This window comes from Rhinatrema bivittatum, chromosome 11, assembly GCF_901001135.1.
Source record: "Rhinatrema bivittatum chromosome 11, aRhiBiv1.1, whole genome shotgun sequence".
In the NCBI taxonomy this organism is placed as follows: Eukaryota; Metazoa; Chordata; class Amphibia; order Gymnophiona; family Rhinatrematidae; genus Rhinatrema; species Rhinatrema bivittatum.
This window is the reverse complement of record NC_042625.1, coordinates 34805485-34832387: the sequence shown is the minus strand read 5'-3', so window position 1 is coordinate 34832387 and position 26903 is coordinate 34805485. Positions and strand designations below refer to the sequence as shown.

The 26903-nt window shown below is 45.3% G+C and overlaps 1 protein-coding gene across 9 annotated transcripts in view; it reads left to right on the top strand.

Moving 5' to 3' along the window:
• Window positions 1-26903, top strand: part of PITPNM2 (phosphatidylinositol transfer protein membrane associated 2) — a 316237-nt gene that overhangs the window by 43600 nt on the left and 245734 nt on the right. The window lies entirely within an intron of this gene.

Sequence of the window (26903 nt, the reverse complement as noted above, 5' to 3'; positions counted from 1 at the left end):
AGACGCTGCGGACGACGAAAAGGTAAGGCCCTTTTCGCGTCCGAAACCGGCACCCAATAGCGCCTGCGATACTTTAGAAAATGAGGCCCTTAATTCTTAGTGGAGTGCAAGATTTGGTGAGAGAGGTAATGGTGGAGGGGCCACTTGGCAATAGTGATCATAACATGATCAAATTTAAACTAATAACTGGAAGGGGGACAATAAGTAAATCTGCAGTTCTAACACTAAATTTTAAAAAGGGAAACTTTGATAAAATGAGGAAAATAGAAAAAAACTGAAAGGTGCAGCTGCAAAGGTTAAAAGTGTTCAACAGGCTTGGACATTGTTTAAAAATACAATCCTAGAGGCGCAGTCCATATGTATTCCACGCATTAAGAAAGGTGGAAGGAAGGCAAAACGATTACCGTCATGGTTAAAAGGTGAAGTGAAAGAGGCTATTTTAGCCAAAAAAAAATCCTTCAAAAATTGGGAGAAGGATCCATCTGAAGAAAATAGGATAAAGCATAAGCATTGTCAAGTTAAGTGTAAAACATTGATAAGTCAAGCGAAGAGAGAATTTGAAATGAAGTTGGCCATAGAGGCAAAAACTCATAATAACTTTTTTTAAATATATCCAAAAGCAAGAAACCTGTGAGGGAGTCGGTTGGATCATTAGATGACCGAGGAGTTAAAGGGGCTCTTAGGGAAGATAAAGGCCATTGCAGAAAGACTAAATGAATTCTTTGCCTCCGTGTTTACTAATGAGGATGTTGGGGAGACACTGGTTCCGGAGATGGTTTTCAGGGGTGATGAATCAGACAAACTGAGCGAAATCACTGTGAACCTGGAAGATGTAGTAGGCCAGATTGATAAACTAAAGAGTAGCAAATCACCTGGACCGGATAGTATGCATCCTAGGGTTCTGAAGGAACTAAAAAATGAAATTTCTCATCTATTAGTTAAAATTTGTAACCTATCATTAAAATCATCCATTGTACCTGAAGACTGGAGGGTGGCCAATGTAACCCCAATATTTAAAAAAGGCTCCAGGGGCGATCCGGGTAACTATAGACCAATGAGCCTGATTTCAGTGCTGGGAAAAATAGTTGAAAGTATTCTCAAGATCAAAATCGTAGAGCATATAGAAAGACATGATTTAATGGAACACAGTCAACATGGATTTACCCAAGGGAAGTCTTTCCTAACAAATCTGCTTCATTTTTTTGAAGGGGTTAATAAACATTTAGATAAAGGTGAACCGGTAGATGTAGTGTATTTGGATTTTCAGAAGGCATTTGACAAAGTCCCTCATGAGATGCTTCTACGAAAACTAAAAAGTCATGGGATAGGAGGCGATGTCCTTTTGTGGATTAAGATTACAAACTGGCTAAAAGACAGGAAACAGAGAGTAGGATTAAATGGTCAATTTTCTCAGTGGAAAAGGGTAAACAGTGGAGTGCCTCAGGGATCTGTACTTGATAAACTAAAGATATTGAAAAGCACCAGTCCAAGTACAGATCCCTGAAGCACTCCACTGTTTACCCTTTTCCACTGAGAAAATTGACCATTTAATCCTACTCTCTGTTTCCTGTCTTTTAGCCAGTTTGTAATCTTAATCCATATATATATATATATATATATATATATATCATCCGTAATTTGATAACCTCACTTGTCGTATTCCTTTCCAGATCATTTATATATATATATATATATATATATTCCTTTCCAGATCATTTATATATATATTTGCGGATGATACAAATATATATATTTATATATATATATATATATATATCAAATTGCGGATGATACAAATATATATATATATAAATGATCTGGAAAGGAATACGACGAGTGAGGTTATCAAATTGCGGATGATACAAAATTATTCAGAGTAATTAAATCACAAGCAGACTGTGATACATTACAGGAGGACCTTGCAAGACTGGAAGATTGGGCATCCAAATGGTAGATGAAATTTAATGTGGACAAGTGCAAGGTGTTGCATATAGGGAAAAATAACCCTTGCTGTAGTTACATGATGTTAGGTTCCATATTAGGAGCTACCACCCAGGAAAAAGATCTAGGCATCATAGTGGATAATACTTTAAAATCGTCGGCTCAGTGTGCTGCAGCAGTCAAAAAAGCAAATTGAATGTTAGGAATTATTAGGAAGGGAATGGTTAATAGAACGGAAAATGTCATAATGCCTCTATATCGCTCCATGGTGAGACCGCACCTTGAATACTGTGTACAATTCTGGTCGCCGCATCTCAGAAAAGATATAGTTGCAATGGAGAAGGTACAGAGAAGGGCAACCAAAATGATAAAGGGGATGGAACAGCTCCCCTATGAGAAAAGGCTGAAGAGGTTAGGGCTGTTCAGCTTGGAGAAGAGACAGCTGAGGGGGATACGATAGAGGTCTTTAAGATCATGAGAGGTCTTGAACGAGTAGATGTGACTCTGTTATTTACACTTTCAAATAATAGAAGGACTAGGGGGCATTCCATGAAGTTAGCAAGTAGCACATTTAAGACTAATCGGAGAAAAATCTTTTTCACTCAATGCACAATAAAGCTCTGAAATTTGTTGCCAGAGGATGTGGTTAGTGCAGTTAGTGTAGCTGGGTTAAAAAAAGGTTTGGATAAGTCCTTGGAGGAGAAGTCCATTAATGGCTATTAATCGTTTACTTAGGGAATAGCCACTGCTATTAATTGCATCAGTAGCATGGGATCTTCTTAGTGTTTGGATAATTGCCAGGTTCTTGTGGCCTGGTTTTGGCCTCTGTTGGAAACAGGATGCTGGGCTTGATGGACCCTTGGTCTGACCCAGCATGGCAATTTCTTATGTTCTTAAAAGTGGTCTCCTCCTCGTCACAGTTGTCTCTTGAGACATCTCAAGTAATTCGGTGACATCTAAGGGAAGTGCAGGTTCCTCCGCAGCTTCATGGTTATCCTCTGCCTGCGGTAGATAATAAACGTTAGTTAGGACTGGTTTGGCAGCATCTGGAATTTTCAGTATCTGAGATACATAACATTCTGAAAAGTTCCACTGACGAAATTGTACTCATTGTACTCAGGGAAATTAAAAAATCTTAGATTGTGTGCCCTTAGGCTGTTTTCAGTGTTCTCAAGCCTTTTATTATGGACAGTTTCTCCTTGTAACAAATTTATTTGCACTTTTTCAACTTCAGTCATTCGAACTTCCAATGCCACTATCTTGGCATTTTGTTGGGAAATCCCATCAGCATTTAATAGGACTTGGTTTTTCGCTTCCAAAGTCACTTTAGTAAGGGCAACAATAGAAGTTTCCAGGGATTTTAAATGCTGTCCAAATTGTAGTTAAAGATATCTCTGAAGGAGTTTGTATGATAACTCCTAAACCAGACTCTCCTTGACTCTCACCACCTCCTGCCCTTGTAGTGTCTGTCCCATTCTCAATGCCTGGAGATCCCAAAGAGTCTCTTCTCTCCCAATGGGGACTGCACCTGGATGTTGGCTTGGCTCACAGTAAACTCCTGTGAGGTTGCTCTCTGTAATGTCTCGGCCTCTCTTCCCCCGGATTTCTTCTGGAGGAGCCGTGGTCAACAGCTGCTCTTTGGCTCCTTTTCGGCATGGAAGGAACAGGCCTGCTTGGAAAGCCGGGGCTCAGTGACACATCCAAGAGTCAAAGGGGACAGTGCACGCCCCGCCACCATTCACCCTCCTTGACCAGCTCATCCGGCGTCTCTAGCACTGCCACGGCGAAAAAGCTCCCGATTCCAGGCTGGGTGGGTCTCTAATGGAGAGGCGCTGACCCCTGCTCCCCTCACTCTCGCCTTTCTGTTTGTGTGTGGCATTTTCGTCTAGGAATTGGTAAGTAGGCAATCAGTTCGGGAGCCCTCCGATAGCGTGTCTCCTCAGGCGGCAATCTTGGAAGGCTCTCATGACTTCAGTTTTTTCAATCGCCTACTTTTGGAAAAAAAACGATTGACATGGAGGGGTGTGTGGGGGTGTGTGCCCCCTTCCATGCATGTTGTCTGAAAATCTGTGTGTTGCCATGCAGGAGATCTGGATTTGAATCCCGAGCCCAGCTGCTGATGCTGATCAGACTGAGACTAAGGATGACGTAGGGAGTGCTAGCCATTGCTCAACAGCGACATCACCTGGCCAGATTCAGGAACTGCATTCTGTGGCCTTCCTCTGAGGATGGTGTCTGGGTTGAATGGGCTAGATGGTAGAAGGGTGCAAAATGGGTGAAACAAACCTCGGGTGGCTGTGTTAAGGATTTATTTATTTGTTGGTTTTTTTATACCGTCATTCGGCAATGCCATCATAACTGTTTACAAAACAGTGCATCAATCAGTTTACATTCATTAAAGTTAGAGCAGAAAATATATAATATTCCAAAAAATAACAATTTAACAATTAAAAAATAAATTTCACATCAGGAAAATACAGTAAAATCTTAAAAATACATAAACCATGAGTATTATTAGTAAGAGCATCTTAAAATTATCATTACAAGAGTTAATTAACCTACACTATTGTTCCTTTCCCAAACTAGAGAAGGAAAGTGATAGTAAAAGAAAATGTTACCATGAGCTGTCTGCATGATTGAATGTAAATAGTCTCATTCTCTTTTTTTGTCCGTCTCTTGTGCCAGTTACGCTATAACTTCCTTGCTATATATTCAGTAGGCCGCATAGTGGACAAGTTGTCTGGCTAAAATTAGTATATTGGATATTCAGTGAGATAAATTACAGACTATACTTAGCTGGATAACTTTAACCATAACTGCATATTCTTTTGAATATCACTGGTTATGTATAAAGCTATCCTGCCTTATGTGGCCAGATAACTTTACATTTAACTGATTATATTAAAAGAATATAGCCAGTTAAATAGCAGGTGGTGGGAAAAAAAATTGCAGGTCCAAACCTTTACCTACCTCCCTCCCAACCGAACTCCAAAACCCTTGTGGGGCGGAGCTTTCTGCCCTCTTCTCAAAGCACTCCATTTTTCAGAATTAAAAAAAATATATCAGGGTTGCGAGTCCCTGCAATTTATTGCCCCCTCCCCCTGCTCCCACTTCCCATCTGGTGTCGGGGCCCCCCCCCCCTCCCCCGTACCTTCAGTCCCTGCACCTGATCACCCGGATCGCGGCAGCATCCCCACCGCAATCCGAGCCAGAGGTGCCCTGCCATTGCCAGGCCACTACGCCCGAAATGTACACTTCCACCATCGTGGCCTAGCCACGGCAGATGGGCCCAGACCGGGGTAGGACGCCACCGCAACCCGGCTGAAGAAACACACAAGCTCCAAGGTTCTAGAAGAGCTAATTTTAGCCACAGAGGGTGCTGTGTGTGGACAGGGGGGATTGGCAGCCTTTGCCTCTGAAGAGGGTCGTCGTCTCCCCAAAGATCCAATGGGGGGGGAGGGGGGTTATAGTAAAGTTTGATTTCTGATTGAGCTAGAAACTCCAAAAGACAGAAGGAAACTTCAGGTGCTCCCCCAAACCAGAAATCCTTAGGAAGCAAGATGGCCACCGTGGACAGCTCAGAGCTCCGGGATAATTCTGGGCCCCCGGCGGTGATGTCAGCAGCATTCTACGTGGTGCAAGAAACCTCTCTCTCTCAGCAGATTGCTGGCCTCGATCTGTGCAGAACCTGCAGGTACAGACTGAAGGGCTGTTGCTATTTGGCTTTTATTTGAATAAAATGCCATCTTTGGGGAGGGGAGGGGGTGGTGGGGTCCATTCCTTGACCTGCCCAATCGACTGCCGACAACGTCTTCTGCTCCCGATCCTGCTGAGGCCCAGGAAACCTTGCTGACCGTTGGACCTGTGGACTGCTTGCCGGGTATTGAAAATGTGGTTTCTTTGGACCCTGAGGCAATTGAAATGGAGCCTTCCTCTCATATACGAGACCAACCTTGCTGGAGGTGAAGGGGACATTCTCCGACTAAAGGGATCCTTTATCTCTTCAGATGCTTGGGAGCTTCCTGCTGAGAACCTGAACACTTCCTGAAATACCAAACAATATAAACCTTCAGTTTGCAGTGCATGCACTTCAAAGTTTAGAAGATAAGGGTGAGAGAGAAGATGACTTTCTTAAGAAAAAAAATGTAATAACAGAACAAGCTTTGGAACAAGAAACGGGAGTTGCTGGAGTAGGCCGGGAACTTGTGTGAGCTTTACAGCCTGCCCTGGCTGTTGCTGTGAGTAAAGATAACACTAATTTGCAGGTGCAGAATGAAGCCAGGATGATGAATATATTACAGGGGTCAGTGGGGAGCCTTAGGGACGGCCAGAGGCACTGGAGGGATATTTTACCGGCTCAGTTGGAGAAACAAATATAGGCCTTTGTTTTGTACATTTTGTTGGTTCAGGATAGACCAGGCTTATAGGATTTTGGTTCAGAGCAAAATATATATATATATTTTTTTCATTTTATGCATCTCCCTTCTGGGCAGGTCAGCTGAAGTGGTCCGTGTTTCTCCTATATCACTTGATAAAACCCCTCAGCCTGTGAGGTCTTGGCATAAGTTCAGATAGTTTCAGAAAGGGTTCAGCGAGCTGGGTTGGGAGATCCTGCACCGCAGGAGCTGCTTGGGCAGAATTTAGGCCACTGTCTTCACCTCCCTCTCCCGCCCCCAAAAAAAGCCCCCTCTTATTGTTTCTTTGAATGCAAAAGGTAGAGATGCTTCTAAACATTGTGAAAAAGCAGCAATAGGAAAATCTACAAACTTGCTTTTTTTTTTTTTTTTCCCTCCATGCCACTCGGGAAAGAAGATGTGCTTCTCTGGGTGAAGGTTTTCATAATATTAAAGCAAATGTCAAAGTCTGTCCTCTGCTCTTTCTCATTAAACCCAGTAATGTGACAACAGAAAAAGACCGTGTGGCCTATCTCATCTGCCCATCCACACCATCTCATTCAGCTTCACAATTCCCATCACTCCCTTCCAGATCCCTGTATTTACCCCAGGCTTTCTTAATTCAGATACTGTTTTTGTCTCCACCGTCTTCATGCTATTCCACTACCCTTTCTGCAAAGAAATATTTCCTCCTATCCTCTTTCACCGTCATCCCATGATCCCTCGTCCTAGAGCCACCTTTCTGTTGAAAGAGGCTCGCCTCCTGTGCGTGGAAACCTTAGAGATACTTAAATATCTTTTGTTCATATCTCGCCTGTCTCGCCTTTCCTCTGAGGTATAACATGTTTAGATCTTTAAGTCTATCCCCATAGAACGAAGGACCATTGCTCATTTTAGTAGACTCCCTCTGGACCGATTCCATCCGGTTTATATATTGTTGTGAAAGTGCGGTCTCCAGACTTGTACCCAGTATTCCAAGTGAGGTCTCACCATGCTTGAGATACATATTTTATGATTATGAGGATGCAAAGAAATCAGATGATAAATCAGTTCAACAAATAGGTTTTCAGAATCATTTGCGCACTCTCCTAGAGATGTTTGTTTGTTTTTTATTATACTATGTTTTTATTAGCTGATGAATGTAAGGTTTAATTTTTAAATGTGTTAAGTTTTAGGATTTGTGTGTGTGTGTTATATTTATTTAATTTATGTTCTGCTTTCAGTACTTCAAAGGGATTACATTCAGATACTAGCGGTATTTCTCTGTCCCTAGAGTGCTTACAATCTAAGACCCTAGATTTATCATTTTGCTATATGTTTTGCAGGAATAGTGCCTGCGATTTAAAAAAAAAAAAAAAAAAGGTGCGTGGTTAGGGACATTTTTTGAGATACTGCAAACACACGCTATTTTACCACTTCACATAGGTATTTTACTAGTGATATTTTTTACTTTGCAAGCTGAGAAGTGCCCAGACAGGCATTTCCATGTTTGGGCTGCTCCTGGGGAGGGAAAGAGTAAGAAAGAGACTGACTGACTCTTTATAAGGCTCTCATGTAAGTCAACTATTTATATTACTATAGAGGGCCAGCTAGTAACTTAGTGAGGTTTTTGGGGTGATGGTCTAGGTTTAGGGGGGCAGTTTTACATGCACAGTCAGAGGTTACGAACAGCACAGTACACATCAGGTGAAGCTTTGATGTGATTTAGAATGAGGAAAGGTACACAAAGATGAGTTTGTACATTGTAACTCTCAACCTAGCTTGATAGCAGTTAAGTAGAGAGTACAAATCAAACTAGGGCAAGAGGTACAATGTATATGCATACTAACACATTCATTCTTTCACACCACTCCCTCTCTCATATACATGCCAAGTGCTCTCACACACACTCCCATTCTCCTCACACACACACACACAGGCTCTCTCTCTCCCGCACATGTGCCTGTGAGAGTCTGTGTGTGACACACCAGGCCCTAAAAACCTTAATACACCCACCTACTGGGCAAACAGAACAAGCCAGACTACTACAAAGAAACTAACACTAGTCAAAATACTGCACCTTTGACATACATGCACATCACAGACAGACCCTTACCTAATATAGAAAAAGGGACTACAAATTAGAAACAGAAACAAGTAGGCAAAACTGAAATGAAAGCCAGAGAAACCAGACTCTGTGAACTCTGGAATACTAAAGAAAAAGCAAGATACAAATATGTAATAAATGCACTATTCCCAAAGATGGCATATTCCAACTGCTGAAAGGCAAATTTTTTTTTGTTTTTACCTTTGTTTGTCTGATCTGTATTTTTCTGAGTTGGTTGGTCCCAATTTCTCTTTTTCCCCTTGTCTGTCTTTTCCTTATTCCTTTTTCAGGTCTTTTTATGCTTTTTGTTTTCTTCGTTTCGTCCTCCTGTCGTCAGTCCTTCCTCTATACACACACAACAGGCTCTCTCTCACACACAAGCTTTCTCTCACACAGAATCCCACTCATGCATGCTCTCCCACATACACACAGGTTTTCCGCTTCCCACCTCGTAAGCTCTCTCGCACTCACATGCTATCTCTCACACACAGGCTCCCATTCCCATAAACACACGCAAGCTCTCACTCTTACATGTTCTCATTCGCACACAGGCTCTCACAGACATGTGCCCATTACCACAAACACACACACAGCTTTCATTCTCACATGCTGTCTCGCACACATTTCCCATTCCCCTCAGACACACATAGGCTGTTTTACATACTCTCTCACACACAAGCACACAGGCTCTCACATGCAGGCTCCCACTCCCATACATACGTACACACACCCAGGCTCTCATTCTTACATGCAGGCTGTCAATATCATACAGCAACCCCAGGCTCATCACATGCTCTCCCACTCCCTCATACCCCATACAAGCCTTTACTCCCACATGCTCTCGTCACACGTAAACATACAGGCTCTCACACTCACATATGTTCTCTCTCTCTCTCATAACACACACACACACACACACACACACACACACATGCTCCCATTCACATCCCACCCTTCCAAAGCAGACCCCTGTTCTCTCTCACACACACAGAGCCAGGTAGGTTACCATTAACACTACACACACACCCACAGCCAGACAAGTTTCCATTCACACACACCCAGGCAGCTTACCATTCTCTCTCACACACACATACATCCAGGCAGGCTCCCCATTGTTCTGGAAGACTGCTGATGGACCAAGTCCCACCTGTGGCCGAGAAAGAGGAGCAGGCCCGGGAGGCCCACCAGCAAGCCGAGAAGAGGAAGGAACCTCTCTCCTGCTGCTCCTCATGTGCCTGCCCCACACTATTCAAAACTCGCAGAGCTAGCACTTCCTCTATGCTGATCTCATGATGCACAAGATCAGCAGAGAGCACATACTTGGCCGCACGTGGTTTGAAGGCTGGCAAACTTAGAGAAGTGGAAGGACAGGCTTTCTTTCCTCTTCTCGGAAGCCAGCACCTCCTGGACCTCTTCTTTCTCGGCCGCCGGTGGGATGAGGTCTGCCGATGGCCTCCTGGGCCTGTTCCTCTTCTCGGCCACCAGTGGCCTAGTGGGCCTCTTCCTGGCCACTGGCGGGTTGGGATCCGCCAGTGGCTTCGCGGGCCTCTTCCTCTTCTGTGTCACCGCTCCCCTGGATGTGCAGTGCAACCTTGTTAAAGTGGGTGGTGCCTGTTGCACCCCTGTAACTATGGACGCTACGCCCATGACATGAGGCAACAATAAGGTACCCTGTGGGATTGTAACCCCCTGCGTCTGGAGAGGAACGTTGTGCTGTCTTCCCCTCTGCTTCATTGAGTTTTTGGGCGTAATTGTACTTACTGTGCTTAGTCACTGTAACTCCTTTTGATTTATATATATGATTTATTAACCACCTTTGTGTTTTACTGGCTGCTATACTGCTGCTAATTGTAGCATTGCAGGAAACACCAGGTTCCTTTAGTGGTTTGTCAAATTGAGAACTTTAAATGCTGGATGTTCACTGGAGAAAGGGGTATAGACGCGTGTGTCTCAGGATTCTGCGGTTTTGTAGTCTGACATGAGCTCCGAGGCTTGCCAGATGGCACTGCTAGGTCGCCCTTACTTTTGGAAGCCTTGTGGCTGCACTCCTGTGGCAGAAGGACCACGGGTCTCAGCACAGAGGTGGGATTTATTATTCTCCCCACAACGATTAGAAGTAAAATATTAATGAACTGAGGATAATGAGGAATGATTTAGCAAGGGATAATTTTAAGGTTATTTTTGGTTTGAATATCTAGGTAGAGAATCTAAATCAGAGGGTGAAGCTGCATGATTTTCACACTCAGGGAGACTGGAAGCTTATCAGCTGCACATAATTGCCCTATTTGCGCAGTTTCCTCATATGAGAGAATTTTTTTTTGCTTTTACCATAAACTAGTTTCCAGGGGCTTCTCTAAGTGGTTTATATTTTTGTAGAAGGTTCATCATATCAATCCACTGGTTGGCTGCCGCATTCCCAAAGATACTGGATTTTATAGTGAAAGTGTCTGTCCTTGCAAAGGTTGCTCCTCCCTTGGGCTGTTAGGTAGATTTCTATTACTTTGCAGGTTTTCCCATTACTTGATGGTCCCATTTTAAATCCACAGAATGTCAGGATCGGTTCATGCTGCTATTCAAGCTAATCTTTCATGGGATGCATGGTGTGTGTTTTCTGTGTGCAACTGATCACATCTGCATTTCAAAAATACAGATTTAAAGTAAGAGGTTGACAGACAAATTCTAGGTGATTTCCTTTGAACTCTCAAGACATTGGGACTGTTTTGAGTAAGTTAGGCTCCCTTCATGGCACTGCAGCACCTTGGAAGTGACAGGCGGTAGTTAAGTTACTGGAATAAATACCTGTGACTTGTTTGTTTGACCTTTACTTCTCTGTATCCAAGGGGACTCACCCTGGCAACTGCACTACGAGGAAAATTCAATACCGTTGCAAGAGAAGTACTTCTTGTGGATATTGGCAATTCACGTGAAACGTAGGCGATAAGGGGAAAAGTTGAATATCCCATTTCATGCAATGCCTGTCTGGCACTGGCACCCTGAGGCAGGTCCGTTTGAATCGCCAAGCCAACCCTGGCGAATGCCTGCACTTGTAGATGCACATGTCAGCAGGCATCAGCCCGTCCTCTGGCACTGTCTACTGAGAACTATGGCAAAGTAAAACTACCGTTTGCTTTTTTAAATATCGCTTGTTGTGTGGTTTTTATTTATTCTCTGCGCTCCTCCAAAACCACGCTGTATTGTTCTGAGACCATGGGTGACTTTTTTTTGTTATGAAGATGAAACAAATAGAATATTTTAAGGGTAGTGAGTCTGTGTGTGTGTGTGTGTATGTGTTAAAGTAGAATAAAATGGTTTTTGCATGCAGCACAGAACACTCGCCCCCATCCACAATGCAGCAGCACTGTCTGGACGTAAAGAAAAAGTGGCTGTGGAAGAGCTCCAGCAGCTTTTTTTCCTTATTAACTTACGACGAGCGAAAGGACACGAGTAGATGCAACACTATGGTACCTGCTGCTTCCAAATTCTCTCCAGAGATCTAAGAAGCGGAGTGTCTGATACCCCACATCCAGCAGGTCACTGCTGCAAAACGTCCCAGGCTGGCAGGCTCGTAAAGAAGGATCAGTCTGGCCCAGAGACATGTGCTGACGCTTCCAGGGGGAAAGGCTGATCCCCGGGGGCCTGTCCCTTCCCCAGCATCCTGCAGCGGCAGCCAGGAGGAGCCTTTCAACACTGATCCCCGCCCCACCGGTGACTTTATGGGGGGGGGGGGAGGCAGAAATACCCAAATCCCATTCCCGCCTCCCCCCTTCCTCCTGATATTCTGGGATTTGGGATAAAAAGCTGGCAGTGTGTGCTTCCCATTTCATCTCCCAGGAAAGGGAGAATCTCTCCGAATAATGTTTGAGATGCTGGAACAGCCCCCTGCCTTGTCTCTCCAGGCAAAGGAGCCTCTGTTGCATGCTGAACGTCTTTGCACAGCTGGAGGAAAGCCAAGGCAAAGGCAAGCATGGTACCTGGGAGAGTTTTATGGCATGCAGCGTGTCAGCTTGAATAGCAAGAATTTGGCAGGGATGGGGAAAACAGGAGGCGAGAAGTGTCTACCTGCATTTCTCTTATCCCTGCATGACCCGGGCCACCCTTTTACTCTAGTTAATCAAAGGGAGAGAAGAGCCTTGCATTAGCAACTGCAGCCATAGTGGAGGAGGAGTCTTCTGGTTAGAGCAGCGCGCAATGACACAGGGAAGCCAGGGTTCAAATCCCACCGCCACTCCTTAAGTCACTTCACCCTCCGTTGCCTCAGGTATAAAACGTAAGACTATCGGCCCTCTGGGGACAGAATACCTACAGTGCTTGAATGTAATCTAGGGAATGTAATCAGATCATTAAAATAAATCCTCGTTCTCGCCTTTTGATTTCGTGGAGAAGCCCCTGCTTTGGCCAATGACAGAGCCCTGCAGCAGCTCGCACTGCGCGCCCCGGCGCCTTTCCAAACACGCGCATCAGCAACACAAGCTTGCTGCTGAGACCTTGACTCATGTAAACACAATGGGGAGTGTAGGGGTTGGAACTGGTGTTGCTGGAGATGACCCCCCCCCCTCCGGGTCAAAAACAGTTTTTCTGCACACCCCTACCCCAGCCCACCAGCTGTAGAAACTGTTCCAGCTCCCCGGCCCATGAGCAGCTCCTCCTCCTGCCTTTATATGAGGGTCAGGTCTACTAGCGGAGGTCCTGAGCATTAGACCTTGGCTTCTTCTGCAGTCAGACGGGACGAGGCATCTGCTCAGTAGCCTAGTGAGAGTTAGCAGGAAACACTTGGGCCTTGCAAGGAGGAAGCTTCCCTCCTGGTGGTGAGGGCTGGAGCTTGTGATGTGGCCAAAGGCCTGTAAGCAATCAGGATCTGACCTTCCTCCTTTCCTTGGTTGCCGGTGACTCACATAATTTCCTTGCCTCAGCCTGGTGTCGTTTCTTTAACAGTGAGCCTGTTTTGTACTTTTTTTGTGGCAATGCCTAAAAATACCCTTCGATCAAAGAAACGCAGAAGTGAATGAGTAGGGGATCCCTGCAGTATGGTGACCTCACTGGGGGTGGGGAAGAGAGGCAGGCATATGGCTGACTGACGTTTTAGCTAGACAGCTGTCACACTCCTAGTTTTCTAGTAAGCATGACATGTGTGCAGCAATAGAAAATGTCTTGCCTGAACGTTGAACTTCTCTTTTTCTTGTTTGCCTGCTTTTGATACTGTCATGGCCTTGCTAGTCCAGGCAGAGTGACTGTGATGTGTCCTGCAGATGTAGTTACACTGAGCCCAGGAGATATCGCTTATTCGCTTTGAACTCTTCCTGTTAGATGCAGTGCAGCATTGCAGCCTAGCCTACCTGAACATTTGGGGGGGGGGGGGGGGGGGTGGGCTGCAAAATGCTGCCAGTACAAGACCTAAAGAGGTGCTGGGCTAAAGCCAATCCCAAAGAAGGAAGCACAGTGCTAAAACCACTGCCACAGGTAGGAGGCAGCGATGTGCTGAACATGCCGCCAATAGGTAAGTGAGGGGAGGGAGCTGCAGGTACTGAAGGTTCACCGGCCCTGTCCATACCCCACCCAGTCATCCACCAGTCATGTCTGCTTTCTTTAGATGGATTCCGGGGCCTTCTCACGCTGGCAAAGCCAAGAGTTCAGATACAGAGCTAATTTGTTTTGCGTGCTGAAAGATTCCTTGCATCCAAATACGGTGGTAGTCTCATTTTTCTGAAAGTCAAGTCAAGGCGGCACGCGATATTTTCAAGAAGGAAGAACAACTTACAGCAGTCGCTCTGAGAGAGGCCCACGAGACTCTGCCGCATGGTAGCTCCTGCTTCTCGTTGCAAGAGACATCGGTGTGGATATGCAGCACTTGCTCAGAACTAGGGATGAAGTCGTGTGGCTGCTGTTAGTCCATTTTGAATGTACAGAAATAAAAAAAGAAAAAAACCAATATTGTGCAATACCTTTTTTTTTTTTGGACTCAACCAGCTTTCAAGAGCTACAACTCTCTTCTTCAGGTGAGAATCAGAAGCTGGCAGCCATGAGTGAGCCGTACCAGGCAATCCAGTGCTGAGGGGTGGGGGCAAGTGCGGGAGTGGCTCTCAAACGTGCTGTACGGGCCCATGTATTGTGCAGCTGGGCCACTTTCAGCCTTCCCTGGCACCTGTAAACTTTGCCTCTGGGTCTGGGATACATGGGGTTCAGATGGTACCCATCAGCCTAGGAGAATGATAAAGCTCTCGGCCACTGCCCCTGACGACAGGGCTCCCGCTGCCCAGGCAGGACTTGGTTGCGATTTTGCCTCACCTCGCGGGGCAGACGTCATCAGCTTTGTACCGGCACTGCCACACCATATCCTTCTGGCTTTCATTTTTCCTTTCTTTTCCTCTCTTCTTCACGCTCCCCCCCCCCCCCCAACCTCTCCCCACCTCCTCAGGCTCGTGCTGAAATTGTTTAAACATCATTGTGACATTGTAATGTTGTCCCCGCAGACTTGCCTTGGGAGCGTGCTGTGAGATTGTTGTGATAAGTGTCACTCATGTGAATGGGGAATTATCCTCCACACAAGCAACATCATTAGGAAGGAGGCCTGCACATGCTCACTCAGCAGCTGAGCCTGCCTCATCAGGCCTTGAACCTGACAACCCATCCATGAGGACTGCACAGCAATAAGCAATGCTAATCTCCCTTCACTTCCTCCAGTGCACTCGCTGACCAAAGGTACAGCTTTGGTGCAAGTCAGGATTATTATTATTGTATATTTGGCTCCTTCATTTCCAGCGCTGTCAAAACTAGACGTTATTGGGCTGTGGTGCCAAGAGCCTTCATTCCAGGGCTGCAGCGATGATCACTTCGGTGGTGGGAGGGCAGGGTCCTTCTCTAATGATGACTGGGAGTTGATTTCCCTCCAGTGACGGGGAGGGGCGCCAAGCAACTGCAATGATCAAGGGGAGCCATGTCAACTCAGTCGATATGGGTAATGCACAGGCTTGGGTTGTCACGTTCCGAGGGGCGGGGCCTCTCTTCTCACACATGCCCTAGTGTGGGCTGCACAGACTGACCTCTGTCTCCAGTAGCTTCTGCACTGTTTCATTTGCAATTTCCTAGTGGGGGAGGTTATTGTGATAAACTCGTATGTGTGCACCCGATGCAAAGAGCTCCAGGCTCTCAGAGAACGAATCTGATCTCTGGAGGCTAGAGTGGCAAACCTGGAGTAGCTGAGGCAGACAGAGAGGTACATTGATGAGACCTGCAGGGACATAGTAGCCAAGTCCCAAAACCAGTCTGGCAGCCCCGGTGCTGCCTTGGATCAAAAAGGTCTCCCAGTTGGAGAGCATTACCCTGGTGTAGCAGGAAGTGGTCCTGTAAGCAAGGACCTGCTCTCCAGGTGATGCGTCCTCTTGCACTGAGGACAAGTCTCCCAGAGCTACTGCCTAGGAGGGAAGGATTAGCTCGGCCATCATAGTTGGTGATTCGATTATTAGAAATGTAGATAGCAGGGTGGCTGGTGGAGGTGAGGACCACCTGGTAACTTGCCTGCCTGGTGCGAAGGTGGCGGACCTCATGCATTACCTAGATAGGATTATAGACAGTGCTGAGGAGGAGCCGGCTGTCATGGTACAAGTGGGCACCAAAAATTGGAAGAAGGATCCATCTGAAGAAAATAGGAAAAAGCATAAGCATTGTCAAGTTAAGTGTAAAACATTGATAAGGCAGGCTAAGAGAGAATTTGAAATGAAATTGACCGTAGAGGCAAAAACTCATAATAAAAACTTTTAAAAATATATCTGAAACAAGAAACCTGTAAGAGAGTTGGCTGGACCATTAGATGACCGAGGGGTTAAAGGGGCTCTTAGGGAAGATAGGGCCATTGTAGAAAGACAAAATGAATTATTTGCTTCTGTCTTTACTAATGAGGATGTTGGGAAGATACCAGTTCTGGAGATGGTTTTCAAGGGTGATGATTCAGATGAACTGAACCAAATCACTGTGAACCTGGAAGATGTAGTAGGCCAGATTGACAAACTAAAGAGTAGCAAATCACCTGGACCAGATGGTATGTACCCCAGGGTTCTGAAGGAATTAAAAAATGAATTTCAGATCTATTAGTTAAAATTTGTAACCGGAAGACTGGAGGGTGGCCAATGTAACCCCAATACTTAAAAAGTGCTCCAGGGACAATTCAGGAAACTATAGACTAATGAGCCTGACTTCAGTGCCAGAAAAAATAGTGCAAACTATTCTAAAATCAAAATCATAGAGCATATAGAAAGACATCGTTTAATCATGGAACACAGTCAGCATAGATTTACCCAAGTCTTGCCTCACAAATTTGCTTCATATTTTGAAGGAGTTAATAAACGTGGATAAAGGTGAGCCAGAAGATGTAGTGTATTTGGATTTTCAGAAGGTGTTTGACAAAGTTCTGCATGAGAGGCTTCTAAGGAAACTAAAAAGTCATGGGATAGGAGGCGGTGACCTTTCATGGATTACAAACTGGTTAAAAGACAGGAAACAGAGAGTAGGATTAAATGGTCAATTTTCTCATTGGAAAAGGGTAAACAGTGGAGTGCCTCAGGGATCTGTACTTGGACCGGTGCTTTTCAATATATTTATAAATGATCTGGAAAGGAATACAACAAGTGAGGTAATCAATATTTGCAAATGATACAAAATTATTCAGAGTAGATAAATTCCAGGAGGACCTTGCAAGACTAGAAGATTGAGCATCCAAATGGCAGATGAAATTTAATGTGGACAAGTGCAAGGTGTTGTATATAGTGAAAAATAATCCATGCTGTAGTTACAAGATGTTATGTTCCATATTAGGAGCTACCACCCAGGAAAGAGGTCTAGGTGTCATAGTAGATAATATATTGAAATCGTTAACTCAGTGTGCTGCAGCAGTCAGAAAAGCAAACAGAATATTAGGAATGATTTAGGAAGGGAATGTCAAAATGCCTCTGTATCGCTCCTTGAATACTGCATACAATTCTGATTGCTGCATCTCAAAAAAGATATAGTTGCAATGGAGAAGATACAGAGAAGGGCAACCAAAATGATAAAGGGGATGGAACAACTCCCCTATGAGGAAAGGCTAAAGAGGTTAGGGCTGTTCAGCTTGGAGAAGAGACGGCTGAGGGGGGATATGATAGAGGTCTTTAAGATCATGAGAGGTCTTGAATGAGTAGATGTGAATCGGTTATTTACACTTTCGAATAATAGAAGGACTAGGGGGCATTCCATGAAGTTAGCAAGTAGCACATTTAAGACTAATCGGAGAAAATTCTTTTTCACTCAACGCACAATAAAGCTCTGGAATTTGTTGCTAGAGGATGTGGTTAGAGCAGTTAGTGTAGCTGGGTTCAAAAAAGATTTGGATAAGTTCTTGGAGGAGAAGTCCATTACCTGCTATTAAGTTCACTTAGACATTAGCAATGGTAACATGGAATAGACTTAGTTTTTGGGTACTTGCCAGGTTCTTATGGCTTGGATTGGCCACTGTTGGAAACAGGATGCTGGGCTTGATGGACCCTTGGTCTGACCCAGCATGGCAACTTCTTATGTTCTTAACGTCCACCCCTATTCCAGTCATTGGCCCCTGACAAAGGACTATGAGTGCAAAGAGCGTGATTCCTTCTACAGCCTGAGTCTGGCCATTGAGTGATGTCTGAGATTCCTTCCCTCTCCCCCCCCCCCCCCCCCCCCCCCAAGAGGCCATGAACACTTCCTCTGCTGCATTTCCAACTCCAGGCAACAGAAGAACTGAACTGGGAGTCAAACCACATCACACTTGGTAGGTTTCGGTACATCTTTGTACATGCCTCTGGAAGTTTTTCCTGGCACCATCAGTCTGGAAAAGCAATTTCTGGAACTCTGAATTTGTTGGAAGAGTCATTTTAGTGTCATGGCATTCTTACATTTCACTAAAAGAGGGTGCTTTACATCAAATTACGTAAGCTATAATGAGTCTATGCCTCAGACAGTTTAGCGTCTAAGTGGGCATCTGAGGCAATGGGAAATAGTGACTTGTCCAAGGTGAAAGGGAATGATGGAAGCAGAATTTGAACCTGGGTCTCCTGGTTCCTCGTTCATTATTCTAACCACTAGGGCATCTGCCCATAGGAGTAATTCAGGAACAGCACTGATTAATTTCCCCTGTCTACAACTTCTTCAAATTACTTGACCCCTTCGCACTCAAGCTTCAATTGTAAACTCTCTGAGGAAGAGGCTGTGAAACTATGTGAATTATTCTGGAGAGCACCGGCTATACTGACAGTGCCATGTAACATTTTTTTTTTTCTCAGTTGTGCTGAAAAATCAGTTTGGGTCAGGGCTAATTGAGGGCAGTACAACATCCGGACTTGGATTAGGAGCATAGTAGTATCCCACAAAACCGGACCCGTTCTGTTTGTTTCTGCCGCTGGGCCAGCATGGTCCTGAAATTCCCAGCGCTGAGTGCCTCTGCAGATTGAGTAACTGGCAAATCATTCAGTGGGTTTTCGCTAAAAATTATTTTCAGATTGAGCCCTTAGTTTATGTATATATATTCTGAGGTTTGGTACCATCATTCAGTTACGAGCTTTCAAGCTGCTTCACATGGTCTTAAAGGCCAGCTCATTAACGGTACAGAGTAAATGACAGCAGATGAAGACCAAAAATGACCCATCCAGGCTACCCAGGGGAGATTGATCCTCTTTTGGTAGATATGCATATAAAATTCCCAAATGCAATCTAACACCAACTCCCCCCGGTACTAATCGTTATTACACATCAATAACTAATTTTAAATAAATGGGGGAAAACGTTCTCTGGACAGGGTAAGTTTGTGATCCATGTGATGGATGGTTGTGTTCTGTGCCGTTCCGAAGTGAATCCTTAGATTTCAGGATCTAGGCGGGTTCAGTCATAACCGACAGCAGTATGTATTGTGGAGAGCCGGGAGAATGTCTTTCGTTTCAATTTAATGTACTTCCAGTCCTGTAAATAAGCTGCAGGCACTGCCCCAGATTGCACAATAAAAAAACAAGGGTGGGGGGAAGTGATAGGAGTAAGTGATTTCCACTTGAACGGACCTTGCCGTTAATTATCAGAGAGAAATTTTATTAGGGCTTTGAAGAGTGCAGGTAATGGGACGTGAACCAAGCACCTGACGTACAGCATTGTAATGCGGTCTTTGGACGCTGTTCATCCCCATCTCCACCACCCAGAGTGTGTTCCTTTCCCTGGCTTGGGATACGACTTTTGTCACTCAAGGCAAGAGAGCCCACAGAAGCACGATATCCAATATTACCGCTGGCATCAGAGAACATCGCCATGGTTTGAACGTATAACTATCGTCGTATATATAAATGCATGCGGGTGTGTCTGGCAGGTGTTACAGCACAAGAGAAGCGCAGAGTACGTGGTGCAACCGCTGTGGTTCACATCATCCACGTTATAATCGTGGGGCCGCACATTGCGCCAATGCTCTGACATGGAGAAAGGAGGAGAGCTAACCATACTGTGTTATCTAAGGCACGAGGCCGCGTTACTGGGATGTGACTTCTCCGACGAGGGCACACGTACTGATACACAGTAAATGACGTCGGCTAAAGGACCAAACTGGTCCATCCAGTCTGCCCAGCAAGGAGTTCAGGGTTGTAACTGCTGCTCCGTGCAGGTTAGCTCCCATGCAGCCCGGAGCTAAACCAGAAGGGGGAACCCCTCTCCCGGGTCTAACACCAGTCGTGCCCTTCCCGTCCTTGGGGAGCACTTTTTCCAGGGCGTGGCAGGTGATTTCGTTTTGCTGCCACCTGCAACGCTCGCCAACACCTGGGGCTATTTTTAATTTTTTTTTTTCCATCTTATCCATTATTTACAACCATTTGTCGCCAAACATTCACACCCTTGCAGGTTTGCCTTTAGTGATTGTAAAACTTTATTTAGAAATAAGCACACGCTACCAAGCTTACTGCTGTCATTCTGAAAACAGCTAAGTGGGAAGGTGACTTTCAGAATCCCATTGCAATGAAGTAGCACATTACATTAACACTTTTAATAGACTCCTAATGTGTCCTGCTTTCCTGATTAGTGTCATTTTAATTTCGTTGCTTGCGCTCACTGGCACAGCCGTCAGAGCCACACTCCCACACTGGCAACGATTTTCATATTTTTTTTTTGAGTGGGATATAGAAGGGAGGGGAATGCAGTAACAACCCCGGCATGGACAGCACAGGTTTCCCGAGTCTTACATAGTCAATGACGCCCGGTGGAGATTCTTCTAATTTAGGTACGCTGTATGCATATGCAAGATCCCTTATGCAACCCAACATCAACTCACCTCCTCCCCCAACGCTCAACCCTTTTCCAACTCTCAGCATGCCCAACATCTTGGAAGGAATCCGGGCACTACCTCGAAATTCTCCATCGTTGGAGAAGCCCATTGTAGATGTTCGCTGTCTGTCTCTGAGTGTGGTAGGGTGGAGAGAGGAGTGCCTACCCCTCTCCTCCCTCCACCCAATACCTGCTGAATCGATAGTGAGAGCGTGGGCTAAAGAAATGTTTGCACTGGCACAAACTTGTATCTGTCCAGCATATAGGGAGAAAATTGAAGGGCCTTCTGTTTCTTCAAGCCTTTGGATCTGATGCTGGATGTTTTGGTGGGGGTGGGATTTTTTTGTAACATGTTTCAAGAATGACTCCCCATCGGATTTGTGGTTTTACATATTTTTTGGTAGGATAATTGAATATTTTAATTTTTTTGTTATTCGTGTGATCTAGATCATGATGATGTATGTGCTACTTTGTGATCTGCTAAAAACAATTTTATTGGACACGCAGAATTCAAGCATTTTATAATAAAACAAGCCGTTGAGCTCGTTAAAACGGGTGTGATGTTTGTTTGGAAAAGTGTAATGGAAGAGCCGAAGAAGAAAATTAGAGTTGATGTCTACAGTACACTTTTATATACTTTGTTTTCTGCGCATTTGCGGCACGTCTGTCAGAGCTCAAATATATATATTGATGGATAAATATTTATAGGGCTGTTACTGCGTTAGTCCACTTGGATGCCTAGAAATATAATGGAATAAAAAGTTGTAAGCGAGCCTTTTTTTTTATTGGACTAAATAGATATAATAGAGTAAAAGAGTTTGTGAAACACCAGTGCACTGACCTGGCTGATCTTCCTGCTTGCTTCCTATGTATTTATTTTATTTATTTATTTATTTAAGGCTTTTATATACCGACTTTCTTGATACAAATCAAATCAACTCGGTAGAGTAAGATGGATACTCGATATTCATGGCTAGTCTTGGTGTGACCCAGGGCGTGGGTTATATCAGTTCCTTGTATATTCAATGTTCCTTGTAATAAGCCCAGGTCGGACCGCCCCAACCAGGGTAACTTATTGTTTATTGTAAACCGGATTGATTTGTATTGTATACAGGAATTCCGGTATATAAAAATTAAAAATAAAATAAATAAATAAATATCAGTTGTCCTTCATTTCTAGCACTTACTGTCCATCCTGACTTATGCTCCAACCTTGGCCAATGGTGGATCTCAGGGAAGTACCATATTTGATACCATTTGGATATGTGCAGTTCCTTGGCCAATAGGGCCTGCTCACTTCATCAGTCTTTGTACCCTGACCAAACAAAAAAAAGAAAGATAAATGCCTGTAGCAGGTAGAAAGCTGAATTTTGTTTGAAGGTGGTTCCTGGATGGACTGCCAAAGAGCTGTCATCGCTGAATGCAGCAAATGCAAGGCTGCAGATCCTAACCTGCAGGAACCTGCCTGGTTCTCCATATCCTTAAGGGAATACTTTGAGGGCAAAGCGTTACTTTTCGTGTAATCTGGGACACTTACTCCAAGGTAGGACGTTGTGTGGATTGCAGCGTGCTGCCCTGAAACTGTCCAGATTGGGGGCTGAGCCAGTCCTCACCATGCAGCAACTCGTCCTGTGTTACCAAATTACTTGTGCATCTCTGAAACCAGTTGCGATAGAAAACTTGAGACGAATTACTATATTTCTTTCTTTTTTTTTTTTTTGGCACAACAGGCCTTGTCTTGCAATGTGGGCTATGGTGACTCTTCTAAGCTGGGTTCAAAGCTAAATATGATGCTTGTTAATATTTATTTTTATTTTGAGACAATAGGGTCTAAGCATTTTCCCTCCAGACACAAGATGGGGAAAAAACTTTGAATGCATCTTGCCCGTTGTTTATATTTTATACAAAATACAACCCAAACCCATCTTGCCCGTTGTTTGTATTTTATACAAAATACAACCCAAACCCAACCCCTAACCCAAAGCCTTGAGCTTTTGGGTTAGGCGATTAATACATAAACCTCCTGAATTCTTTCTCACATCCTTATGTCAAAGCCGATGTCTGTCAAAGCTGCAATTTTTAGCAAGCCTCCCAAATTTCTTGCAAACGCCTGCTGTGCTGCAGAGCACTTTTTGCGCATTATAATTCGGGAAATAAAAAAAATTAGGGATCTCTGCCATAAAAATGACAGCTGAAAAACAGTTTCTAATCCTGCTCCCAGCTAAAATCTGAATCGCAAATCATCTCACGAGGAAGCCACAGTGTGGAGAAGGCTGTGGCTTTGCAGTTTGTTCCCCACTGCTTGTTAGCATTAGATTTTTAATGTTAGATTTCTTTTCTCTCTTTTTCTCGAAAGTGGGTAGAGCTGCTTGTTTACTGACCAGGTTCTCATCATCCTTCAATTTAATCTGCTTTGAAGTGCCTAAAAAGCAGAATATAAATATAAAAAAAAGCAGGCAGTCAAAATGGAGCCCTTACGTTCTGTTGAAACTGAATAAAGTTGGCACTGATTGCCCACCAGTTGCTAAACCCAGCCCTTGTGAGTTACTCTCCTTACCCCATGCCTCTGACACAAGTCTTCTGCTTTCCCAGATGTTCGGTTCACCTGAAGTGTTGCAGCTCTACTGCTAATGATCATCTGTGAATATAAAGGGCTATCTGTTTTCATGAAATTGGTTTCCCCAGTAGAAACTATTTGTGCCAAACAGCGGTGGGATGTATGTTTAAAAAAAAAAAAAGGTATAGCATTGTGTCCTGCTGTTAGGAATACCTTGCATGTGCTGCAGACTTGGCCACTGGTGTAGGTGACACGAACATGAATGACAGGGGCACTAGTGACGAGCACTGCAGTGGCCCAGCATGGCACATCTGGCATGTCCATACAGTATATTGCCTGCAGGAACTCCGCCTCATTGTGCCTTCAGAAGACCCATCTGCAAATAGCTCTTAAGACACCTTCCCTCGTGGCTGGCCCCATGGCTCCAGTGCTGCCGCGCCGGACAAATCCTTTCCCAGCTTCTGTTTTATTTAATTTTTTTTGTTTGCTGGAGCTCACGTTGCCGCAGAGATAGCAGTCTCCATTTCAGTAAGGTTTGGGGGGGGGGGGGGGTTTCCAGGCTTCTCTTGTTGAGGTTCAGGGCATCTGTGGTATACCCAAACCTCTCTCCTCATCCCCACTCTTTACTGTGTGGAAGATGTAGCAGAGAAGTGCACCGGGAAGCATATTTTATGGTGGATTCTCACAGACTTATATGCGACCACGCATTGGAAGTTTTATATATATATATATATATATATATATATATATATATATATACACATAGAATATTTCCAGTTTCTGCATGCTCATCCCCTGGGTTTCTTTCCATGTATGTTGTCATTTGTGCAAGCTTTAAGGGCAGCTTATTCCAAGATCTTCTTATAAGGTGGCAAAGCCAGGTCATTTATTCTTATCTGATATAATGTATTTTTAATGTTAGCACTGGCAAATAAAGTTAGTATAATTTGTTGTTGATTTTTAAATAATCAGTCATGTAACTTATGCAGTTTTTTTACCTGGCTTTGAATGGCTCCTTTTTTTTTTTTTTTTTCTCCTTCAAATTTTGTCTAGATTCTAGCTAAAAATTATGCCAGGCTAGAATTCCAGCCCCTGTGCCCTTGGTGTGCCAAGAGTCCCGTTATTCACACAGAAATGGGCCTTATCACCCGCAAGCCTTCCAGAATCTGACAGTAAGCTGAAATTAAATAAGCAGATACTCCAGCAGACAGCAGTCAGTAATGACATTACGCCCTCTGTGATCCATGTCTAAATCTAATTAGTCATTTCTGTGGTTCTTTTTGACATGCTGAACAGCGGCATGGCTTAAGGAATCTGAAATATGGTTGGTAAATTTCTCCTCTCAATTTATCTTTATCCCCTCTTCCCCCCCCCCCCCCCCCCAATATTAATGCCATATGTCTATAGCTACACAAGCAAAGCCATGGGACTTGGAGCTGCTGATTTTAAACACCCCCACAACCACTTCCATTAAGAATAACATACGGCTCGATCCAGTAAGGCCGCGGTAAAAACAGTGCGGTAGTGTCAGGCGCACCCTTCCTCCCCGCACGCACAGTTCTCTTCACTAACTCCCCGATACTCTCCTCTAATCGCATGCAAATGCATGCCGCGGCTTTAAAGCGGTAGGGAAGGGTTATGGCCGCGTAACCCATTTTACTGTATAGGCGCTTAATACAGCGCCTATACAGTAACCTGGGTGCGCTGGTACCTGTCATTTCAAATGACATTTGAAATGACAGGTACCAGGAAGTGTAAAAATCAAAATTTGTAAATACCTGTCGGAGGGCCGCGTGGGTCCAGGCGGCCGGGGGGCCGGTGGTCGCGTGTTAAATCTAGGCCGCGGGCGGGTGGGCGCGGCGGCAGCGGCGGCGGGGGGACACGCGTTAGTTCGAGACGGCCGGCGGGCGGTCGCGTGTTAAATCTAGGCCGGGTCCGCACAGGCGCACATTCATTCATTCACTGCCGGTGAGCGCCGAAACGCAGGGGTCGCACAGGCGCGCATTCATTCATCCAGGCGGAGGAGCCGGTGGCGAAAGCAGCCGGCTCCTCCGCCTGGATGAATGAATTCATTCACTGCCGGTGGGGGTTGCCTCTCCGGCAGCCCCCACCGGCAGTGAATGAATGAATGCGCGCCTGTTCAGCGTTCAGCGATACAGTCTCCAGCGATACAGTCGTGCAATTGGGTAGGGTAGGCAGCAGCGGGGTCCGGGGGTGGCAGCGAGATCCGGGGAGCCAGCAGCGGCAGCATGATCGATCGCGCAGGCAGGTAGGTGGCAAAGTAAAGATGGCCGCCTGCACGGGAAAATCGTGCAATTGGCCGCTGAAGACGTGACGTCACACCCCGTGACGCCAAACGTCGTGACGTCACGTCTTCAGCGGCCAATTGCACGATTTTCCCGTGCAGGCGGCCATCTTTACTTTGCCACCTACCTGCCTGCGCGATCGATCATGCTGCCGCTGCTGGCTCCCTGGATCTCGCTGCCACCCCCGGACCCCGCTGCTGCCTACCCGCCGCTCCCCGATCCTGCTGCCGCCCCCCCGCTGCCGCTGCCCCCCCGGACCCCGCTGCTGCCTACCCGCCGCTCCCGGATCCTGCTGCCGCCCCCCCCCCCCCCCCGCTGCCGACCCGCCCGTGCGATTTTGGCGCTCATCCAGGCAGGGGAGGGAGGGAGGAAGGGAGAAGGGACTACCGGATGCCGCTGATGGCTGCCCGCCGCCCACCGGCCGCCTGGACCCACGGCCCTCCGACAGGTATTTAAAATTGTTTTATTTTTTTATATAACACACAGGTTTTTTGTTTTTTACACTTTTTACACTTACCATAGCAGGCCCGAGCCTTGCTACTTTTTCGTTTGTTTTTTTTTTCCCTGGTCCCGTCCGGTCTTCTGCAGCCCCGTCCGGTCCGGACGGGGCTGCAGGAGACCGGACGGGACCAGGGCCGGTAAGCAATGTTTTTACCCTACACTACACTACACTAACTCCTACTAGGGGGAGGCGGTAAACAAGCAGGTTAAGGCCGCGGCAGAACAGCGGGTTAGGGAGGAGATAATATCAGCGCCCGTTACAGTATCGCAGGGGAATAGATAATTCCTTCATTATACAGCTTTTTCGTTCATTTACATGCCGGGTGCGGAAAGGGTTATGCGTCTGTTTTCAGAAGCGATACGGACGCGTGAAACTGGAGACTGTATCGCTGAACTGCCTTGCGCGCCCGAATTGTGCGCTACGAGCACGTTACAGACGGGCAATCCTCGAGCGGACGATACTGGATCGAGCTGATAGTAATGAGTGCAGAAAAAGACCAAATGGTCCATACACTCTGCCCAGCAGTTTTCTTATAGTACTAACTGGCACTGCTGCTCCCTGCACATTACCTCAATGCATTCTGGTAAGGGTACTAAGTGTTGCTCTGTGCAAGTTCCAGCAAGTTATAAAACAATTCAATTAGATATTTGCCAGAACATCTTACTATGCTATTCTTTGGAAAGGGGTTCTTTATTTAAAATATATATATATAGGCTGATACATCCAGATTTCAGTAAGCGACAAACCCACAGTTCCATTTGTTTAGGAGAGAGCATGCCGCTGCTAAGTGCTTGCCCGCAGACTAAGCTAAAAGTAATGTCCCTAG